This window comes from Bacillus rossius, chromosome 1 (genome assembly GCF_032445375.1).
Source record: "Bacillus rossius redtenbacheri isolate Brsri chromosome 1, Brsri_v3, whole genome shotgun sequence".
Taxonomy (NCBI): domain Eukaryota; kingdom Metazoa; phylum Arthropoda; class Insecta; order Phasmatodea; family Bacillidae; genus Bacillus; species Bacillus rossius.
This window is the reverse complement of record NC_086330.1, coordinates 5046168-5053264: the sequence shown is the minus strand read 5'-3', so window position 1 is coordinate 5053264 and position 7097 is coordinate 5046168.

Here is a 7097-nt window from a genome sequence, read left to right as displayed (position 1 = left end):
GTATGGGTACTTGCCAGTAGCCGGCCTTCAGGTCGAGTGTGCTGAAGACCCTCGCTCGACCGAGTCTGGTCACGGCGGCCTCGACGCTGTTTGAGGTGGAGGGGCGCTGACCGTAATTGCATTTAACAGGCGGAAGTCGACACAAAAACGCAATGAGGTGTCCTTCTTGGGGGCCAGAACCACGCAGGCATTATAATGGCTGTTTGACGGCTATATCACCCCATCCTTGAGCATGTCTGTCACCTCTTCATGGATGGCTCGCTGTTCACGGAATCCGTAGCCTCTTGGGGACTCCTGTACGGGGTTGTCGTGTGTTGTCGGGATATGATGCTCTGTGACAGTGGTGCGCCAGAGGGGGTCGGTGACACTGAAGATGTCTCGCCTCTCTGCCAGTACGCAGTTGACAACTGCCTGGTACCCTAGAGGGAAATTGTGGTGCAACTGCCCCAAAGTTAAGCTCGCTCTGTGTACATTTCGGGGGTGGCACCGATAGTGTACACCGTGAGGCGTTCGCGGTTAACTATATGGACTCGCGTGGGTCTCATCTCTATCACCGCCACCTGCTTTGCTAACCAAGGCTGGTCTAGTACTATCTCCTCGTGCAAGTTTTCAACAACAAGGGCAGTCACTCTGGTGGTGAAGTCCCGAAGGCTTACCTTGAGCTCTGCTTGTCCCACTGTCACTCCTGGTTGGGTGCTGGTTGATAGTCTCAGCTCGGCCTCGTGTAGCTGCAGCGTGCTGGGCGGTACCAGGTGGGGTGGCACGAAGACGTGGTTCGCGCCTGTGTCCACCAGGGCAGCCGTGGGGCGTCCGTTGACCTCCTCTGGGAGTCGCAGTAGTCCATCTCGAGCGCGGGTCAACTGGTTCAGCAGGGGTGGCGTCTCCTCCGCGTGTTGTGCGGGCTGGGTTGTGGTGTTCGGAGGCATGGTGTTTAGCGCCACGCCCCCGGGGTTGTGTTTCCTGTCATGGTGGGGGGTGTGTTGGTTTGCTGGCGAGTGGGGCAGTCGTTGTGCCAATGACGTGTGCCGGTGGGGCAGCCTAGTCGGCACTGTGGTAGTTGAGGTTCACCTCGCTGTGGTGTGCCATCGTACCGTCCTGGTGTCGCTGCTTCGCCTTGCGGTGGTGCACCTTTGGTGGCACGGTGCCGCGTGGGTGGTGGGTACCCGCCTGTATCGGAGTTACGCCTGACGGGCGACCTTGGATCTAGTGCGAAGCTGGTGTTCCCGTGCCCCGTGTTTGGCGTATTGCGGCGCCACAGTCCCTGGAGGTCACGTTCAGTTTCTGTGGCCTATTGTATGTAGGCCTCTATGGACTCGGGTCGGCAACACCGCATGAAGGGTTGTAGTTCTTTTCGCATCAGGGCCGTCACTGTGGTGAGGGCAGCGATCGGTTGGGTGGTGGGTGCTACTCGCTTGAACAACTGGATCTTCTGAGCTACGAAATGTTCGGCAGGTTCGCCGTCGCGTTGGTGTTCGCCGTAGAATCGTGAGGTGCACTGGACTAGCGCTTGGTCGGTGTCGAACCGGTTTCTGAGTGACATCGCGAATACTTCCCAGGTCATGCCGAACTGTCCCCAGAGGCCCCACCACTGGCGGGCGGTCCCCTTCAGCTGCTCGCTGATGCGTCCCGACCACTCATCTGCCGGTATGCCGGACTGTGCTAGCCTCGCTACGCAGTCTGTTAGGAACTCATTCGGGTCCTTGTGCCCGACTTCGCTTAATTCTGGTAGCACTAGCTTCCTTGAGTAGCAGGGGCTGTGGCTGTATGCGCCGGTGCGTGGTACGGCGAGTGACGATGGTTTGCGGACGTAAATAGCGGTCCAGTGGGTGTGTGTACCCATCTGGCACGTAGTTGGTAGTGTGTCTACCAACTTATCGCTGGTCGTTGTTTCCGTTTTAATTGGAACCCACTGCCATGGTAATGGTACCTGAGTTTTTTCCTGTGGCTCTTCGTCCCATGGTCTGACCCAGGTGTGATCGGGCGCTTCGTTCAGGTGGGCTGTGCACTGTCACGTACGGTACCATGGCAGTGATCCCGTCAGCAGGTCGACATTTTTGGTCAGTAGGCAGTGTGCGCACACGATGTTTCTAGGTGGTGTCTGCATTGTTTGGTGGTTGTTCTTGCATGTTGTTTACTGTTCACTAGGGATGGTTAGCGTGCGCGCGCATGTTGTCCGCGCGGCATTCCGGTCGGCAGCTGGAGAGGTGCCCGGACAGCCGCACAAAGCGAAGGGCGGAAACGGGCGTGCTGGAGGAGGGGGAGTGCGAATAGCCATGCGTGGCGGCAGCCGAGAGCACCAGGACAGTCGCACAAAACGGAGGTCAAAAATGTCCGCGCCGGAGGAGGGGATGCGGATGGGCGTGCGAAGCGACGGGCGAGAGCGCCTGGACAGTCACACAAAGCAGAGGACGGAAACAGGCGCTGTGAAGGAGGGGTGTGGAGGGGTGTGGGTAGTGACGTCGGTGCTCCGCGTCACGCACTGGGCCAGAATGCTCGATGGGAGAGGGGGGTTGTTGGAGCCCCTTTGTTTCCTCGCCTCGTTGCGCCGGCCTGTCTGACCCTAATCCCTTTTCCTGCGCAAAATGGCTGTCCTGTGTCCACGTTGTTGCTGGAGAAAAAAAAATGGACAGAAAGATGGCTAAAAAAAATGTTTTTCGGGAAAGTTTTCTGTAACGAACGTGAAGGAAATCTTGAATTTTCTGTCTTCGTCCCACGCTGTGGGCGCCAAATGCCGTCGCCCGGGTTCTTGTGTTCGAGACTCCGCGAGGTTCATAGCGGGAAGGCTGTTTTCTTTTGGAGAAACGTGTCCGGGAGGGCGCCAGGCTAACTCGGTGGTTAGCCACGAGGTGGGTCGTGAAGTACGAAGGCCCCTGCGTGGCCTACTAGGAACGGTGGCGGTTGTGGTGTTGTTAGGGGTCCCTAATGCCTGCTGTACCACTGGCCCTACACAGCATAGGACGCTGATCCCTAACTGGATTGGGGAGGTTCACAATTAACGTACACGGTTTTGCACTGTCGTTTACACGTCGCGCACGGAGTGTGCGGAGTTGACGTTTAATTAACGTTGGCAATTACACTTGACACCGTCTCCGCTGCCAGTTTTGAAATTACGTTAAATTACTAGGTATTGCTGAATTTTGATCTCAAGGGCGGGGTTCCTGGCCTCGTGGCTGCAGGCAGGGACGCGTCGGCAAAGGGCTCCCCGGGCTGTTATGGCCTCCCAGGATGCCGTATTAGAGAAAACACACACGTACTTTTAACTGATTTATTACGTCGCACACGTTACACTTCGCTACCTCACATATGGCACTCTCACGCGACTGGCTGCATCATCGTTGACCTCCACTCAGCCTTCACCACCCTCAATTGGCGGTACTCGTTACGGTCGCTCGGTAGCCCGGCGGCTAGTACTTTAAGAGGGGTAGTTACCCGGCGAGTTGCGAGACGAATGCTCGGGTGAGCGGCCAGCCCATTTCTGCACACGTGAACGTTTGTGCGGGACGTAACATGAAGTACGCTAATCACTGATTATACAAGGTTACTTAACACAGAAACAATACACTATAGTCACTAGGGGTTAGTCCCGGGTTCGGGCCAAGTTCAAGTGTCCCAATCAGGTGGTCACACAATGGCGGCTAATCCGCGTGGTGGCGAGGGTCACGTTATGCTGGGTACAGGCACGGCGGAATCCGTCAGGATATCGCGTCCATGACCGTTGCACGTCCCAGTTGATGAATCGTCCGTAAACTTAGTTTCGCGTTTGGCACAGTGCCGCCCCGCGTGGACGATGAACTAATTCCCCGTGCGGAGTTTCAATAGTGTGAGGCGCAGGCGCCACGGCGGGCCGCCTAAATAATTTACATAGTACAAGAAAGACTCGTTGGCGAGTCACACATTATATCGAAAGACCGCACAAAATATCGTACGGCCGGTTAGGGCCGACCGGGGAGCTGTTGAAACGGTTTGACTATAATTACTTATTGCTGTTAATGGTGAGATTGGTGCGAAAGATGAATTCTCCCCGTGCGCGGGGCTGCCGGCTCTGGCGAGTGCTGGATGGCTACTGACTAACCTCCCTGGCCACCGCGGCCAGGGAGGGGGAAAAATTCCGCGGGAAACTGCGGAGCGCAGGAAGATTATTCCGGCCAGTTTTGTGAACGATATTGGTTTACAAAATGATTATTTAATTAACAATAATTATTGGCTATTTTAAAAGTTTTAGTTTTTGCTTGTTTTATCAAATGCATGAACAGATTACTTAGTTGTGCAGTGCCACACCCGGCCAGGCACTTTGCACACGTAGGAGGCCGTGACTGATGTCACGCCGTTCGGGGCACTGCACTACGTTGCACGCGCGGGCGTGTTCGTGGCACGGCACTAATCAGGTGTTGAGGATTGTAGTTCCCCAGTATGCCGTCGACAGAAGAAATTGGCGCTGAAAGCAGTGTGATAAGCAGTCTATATATCTCTAGGTCGTTGCTTGCGATCATATCATTTCTTTGCAATTTGACAACGAAAAAAATTACAGCCAAATACAACCTGAGGAAGGTTTAGGGCGTGATAGTTGGCATCTTTGTTCACAAGCTCTCAGAGGGAGCACTGGCGGCGGCGTCACACTTACAATTACAGTCATACGATTTCACTACATTAAGTACACTATCATTATACACTGGGCGTTTGATGCGCCGTCACTAAAATGATGTCCTCACGCCAGTCGAGGTTGAGGGAGAGAGTTTGATTGGAGTCGGCCAATCCCGTAATTTGCGAATGGCGACGCACGGGCCCACCTGTGTGGACCGCGGCTCGCTTTTAAATTAAGTAAAGTTGACATCGTACGGCCGAAGGCCACCCCAAAGCCCGACCTGCACCCGCCAGTACTCGGCTCCGCTAACGGAAAGCACCCCTAGCCATGGCCCACCTGAGTCAAGTGAGAGGACCGCAGCCCAAGGTAGAGAATAGCGAACCATTTTAATTACACATGCAACGCACTCCCCGTGCCTACAAAATTCGCCACACAATAATAAAGTAATCAAAAACAAACAAAAGCCCCTAATTAATAGAGTGCGACGTAGGAGTGCCCGGGTCGCTCACGTGTAGTTTTCTACTAAAACAGCTGTGAGTGCAACCCTTGCGGCCTTCAGCCTAAATTCAGTAGTGAAACGTGTGACGTAACGCAAACCGCCCCAAATTAGCATTATCATTCGCCACTGGAGTAGTTATCAAGAAACAGACAGTCTCCAGCTTGACTCTAATATTCAAACTTATTTTAGACAAACTTATTAAATGTCAATTCTAAAACATATATAGATATAAGTTAATCATTAAGTTTTATTATGTGAATTTAAAGCCACTTAAAATTAGTTAATTATATAGATTTTTACGAATAACGGAACTTTAGAGACTGTGGCGCGATAGGGAGCTCACCCCTCCCCTCGCGCCAGGGCCAGACGCCAGTACAGCGCGACTCGCGAACCGGGACGGACGCACGTCCCACGGGGAGCCAGCATCTCTTTGTTTCACCGAACGTCCATCTGGTAATTATAGTCACAACCAAAACCTTTTTTTAAATACTCCCTGTGTGCGCCCGGTCCTTTTCCGGTGTAGGGCCTAACCCAGCAGCATCAATTTAACAAGCCCCACACAAAGCATTACGTGGGGCCGTGCAGTATACGGTACGGGCCGTCTCCCGCCACCCCAGAACTTTAGTTAATCGCCCAGTGCACAGGCACAGGCTACATTCAAGCTTAAACGTGTTTTTAATTTAGTAGCGAGCCGCGGTCCACACAGGTGGGCCTGCGCGTCGCAAGTTACAGATTACGAGACTAGCCGATGCTAATCGAACGCTCTCCCTCGACTGCGACTGGCGTGAGGACTTAATAAGTAAACACACGTAGAGGCACGCAGGTGTCTCTCTCAGATAACGTGTGCAGTGTAATCGTGTACGTAAAAGCACCACAGAGTGCCGTTTTATCAAGTGTAATTGTAATAATAGTGTAATCAAAACTTCTACGTGTTCCGACGCCTCATTGGCAGTCATGTACCGCCGAGTAAACCTCGCGCCCAATGTAATGAACCAGTTTAAATCGTGAACAATAAAAAGTCCACCCCGCACCTCCCGTGTGCGACGTGCGACCCGTAGAACAACCAGAACAGTGTATGTAAATTAAACTAAACAACCCAACCTAATCAGGAAACAAATTCCATCACCGCCGACGGTTCTAGCGGACCACGCTGGGGCAACGAACCCACGACCATCACACAGTTAGACACCGAGCTAGCCTGGCGCCCTCCCGGAACAGAAATCTCTAAGAAAGCTAGCCACCCCGCTAGGACCTGCGTCTGACCTCGAACACGAGACCGTGGCGGACGGCAGGTGTTCGCCTGGATCGGGTGGGCCATGGCTAGGGGTGCGTTCAGTTAGCGGGGTTGGATACTGGCGGTTGCAGGTCGGGCTTTAGGGTGGCATTCGGTCGGACGACGTTAACCTAACCCCGCCCCCCTGAAATAATGCAGTCTACCATGAACCAATCTTAAGTTAACTGTTTACCCCATCACTTTGCTGCCCACCAGCTTCTCCATTGCTTTCCCTGCAATTGTCGTCAGGCTGACTGGCCATTAATTTGCCTTATCCCTTTCTCCTTGTAAATTGGAACAACTACCACTTCCTTACATTGCTTTAACAAATTTCCTTTCTCCAAAGATTTCTTGGACATTTCTGTTAGGTATCTGCATACCTCCTTACCCTAATTGAGGCATGTGTTTTCTTTCCTAATTGACCCAGCTGCCCTCTTTCACTTCTTATCAATAACAGGATGTGAGGACGGAATTGTATTTTCTTGGAGTGGCCTGAAATGAGCTTGTTTTGATGCAATCGTAATGTTGGACTTATATCTTCTGTCAATGTACTCAGCTTGACTGGCAAATGTGCATTCCGTAACATATATTAAAACTTTATTCTCTTCTTCTTTGATAATTCTAAACAGTATCGGTATATTAAAAAATAATGTATATTTTTTGTTATTTCTCCTTTCATTAAACCAAATACTAATGCTTCGGTAAAAGTTTTAAAGCAAACTGGATAGTTTCTATTGAAGATG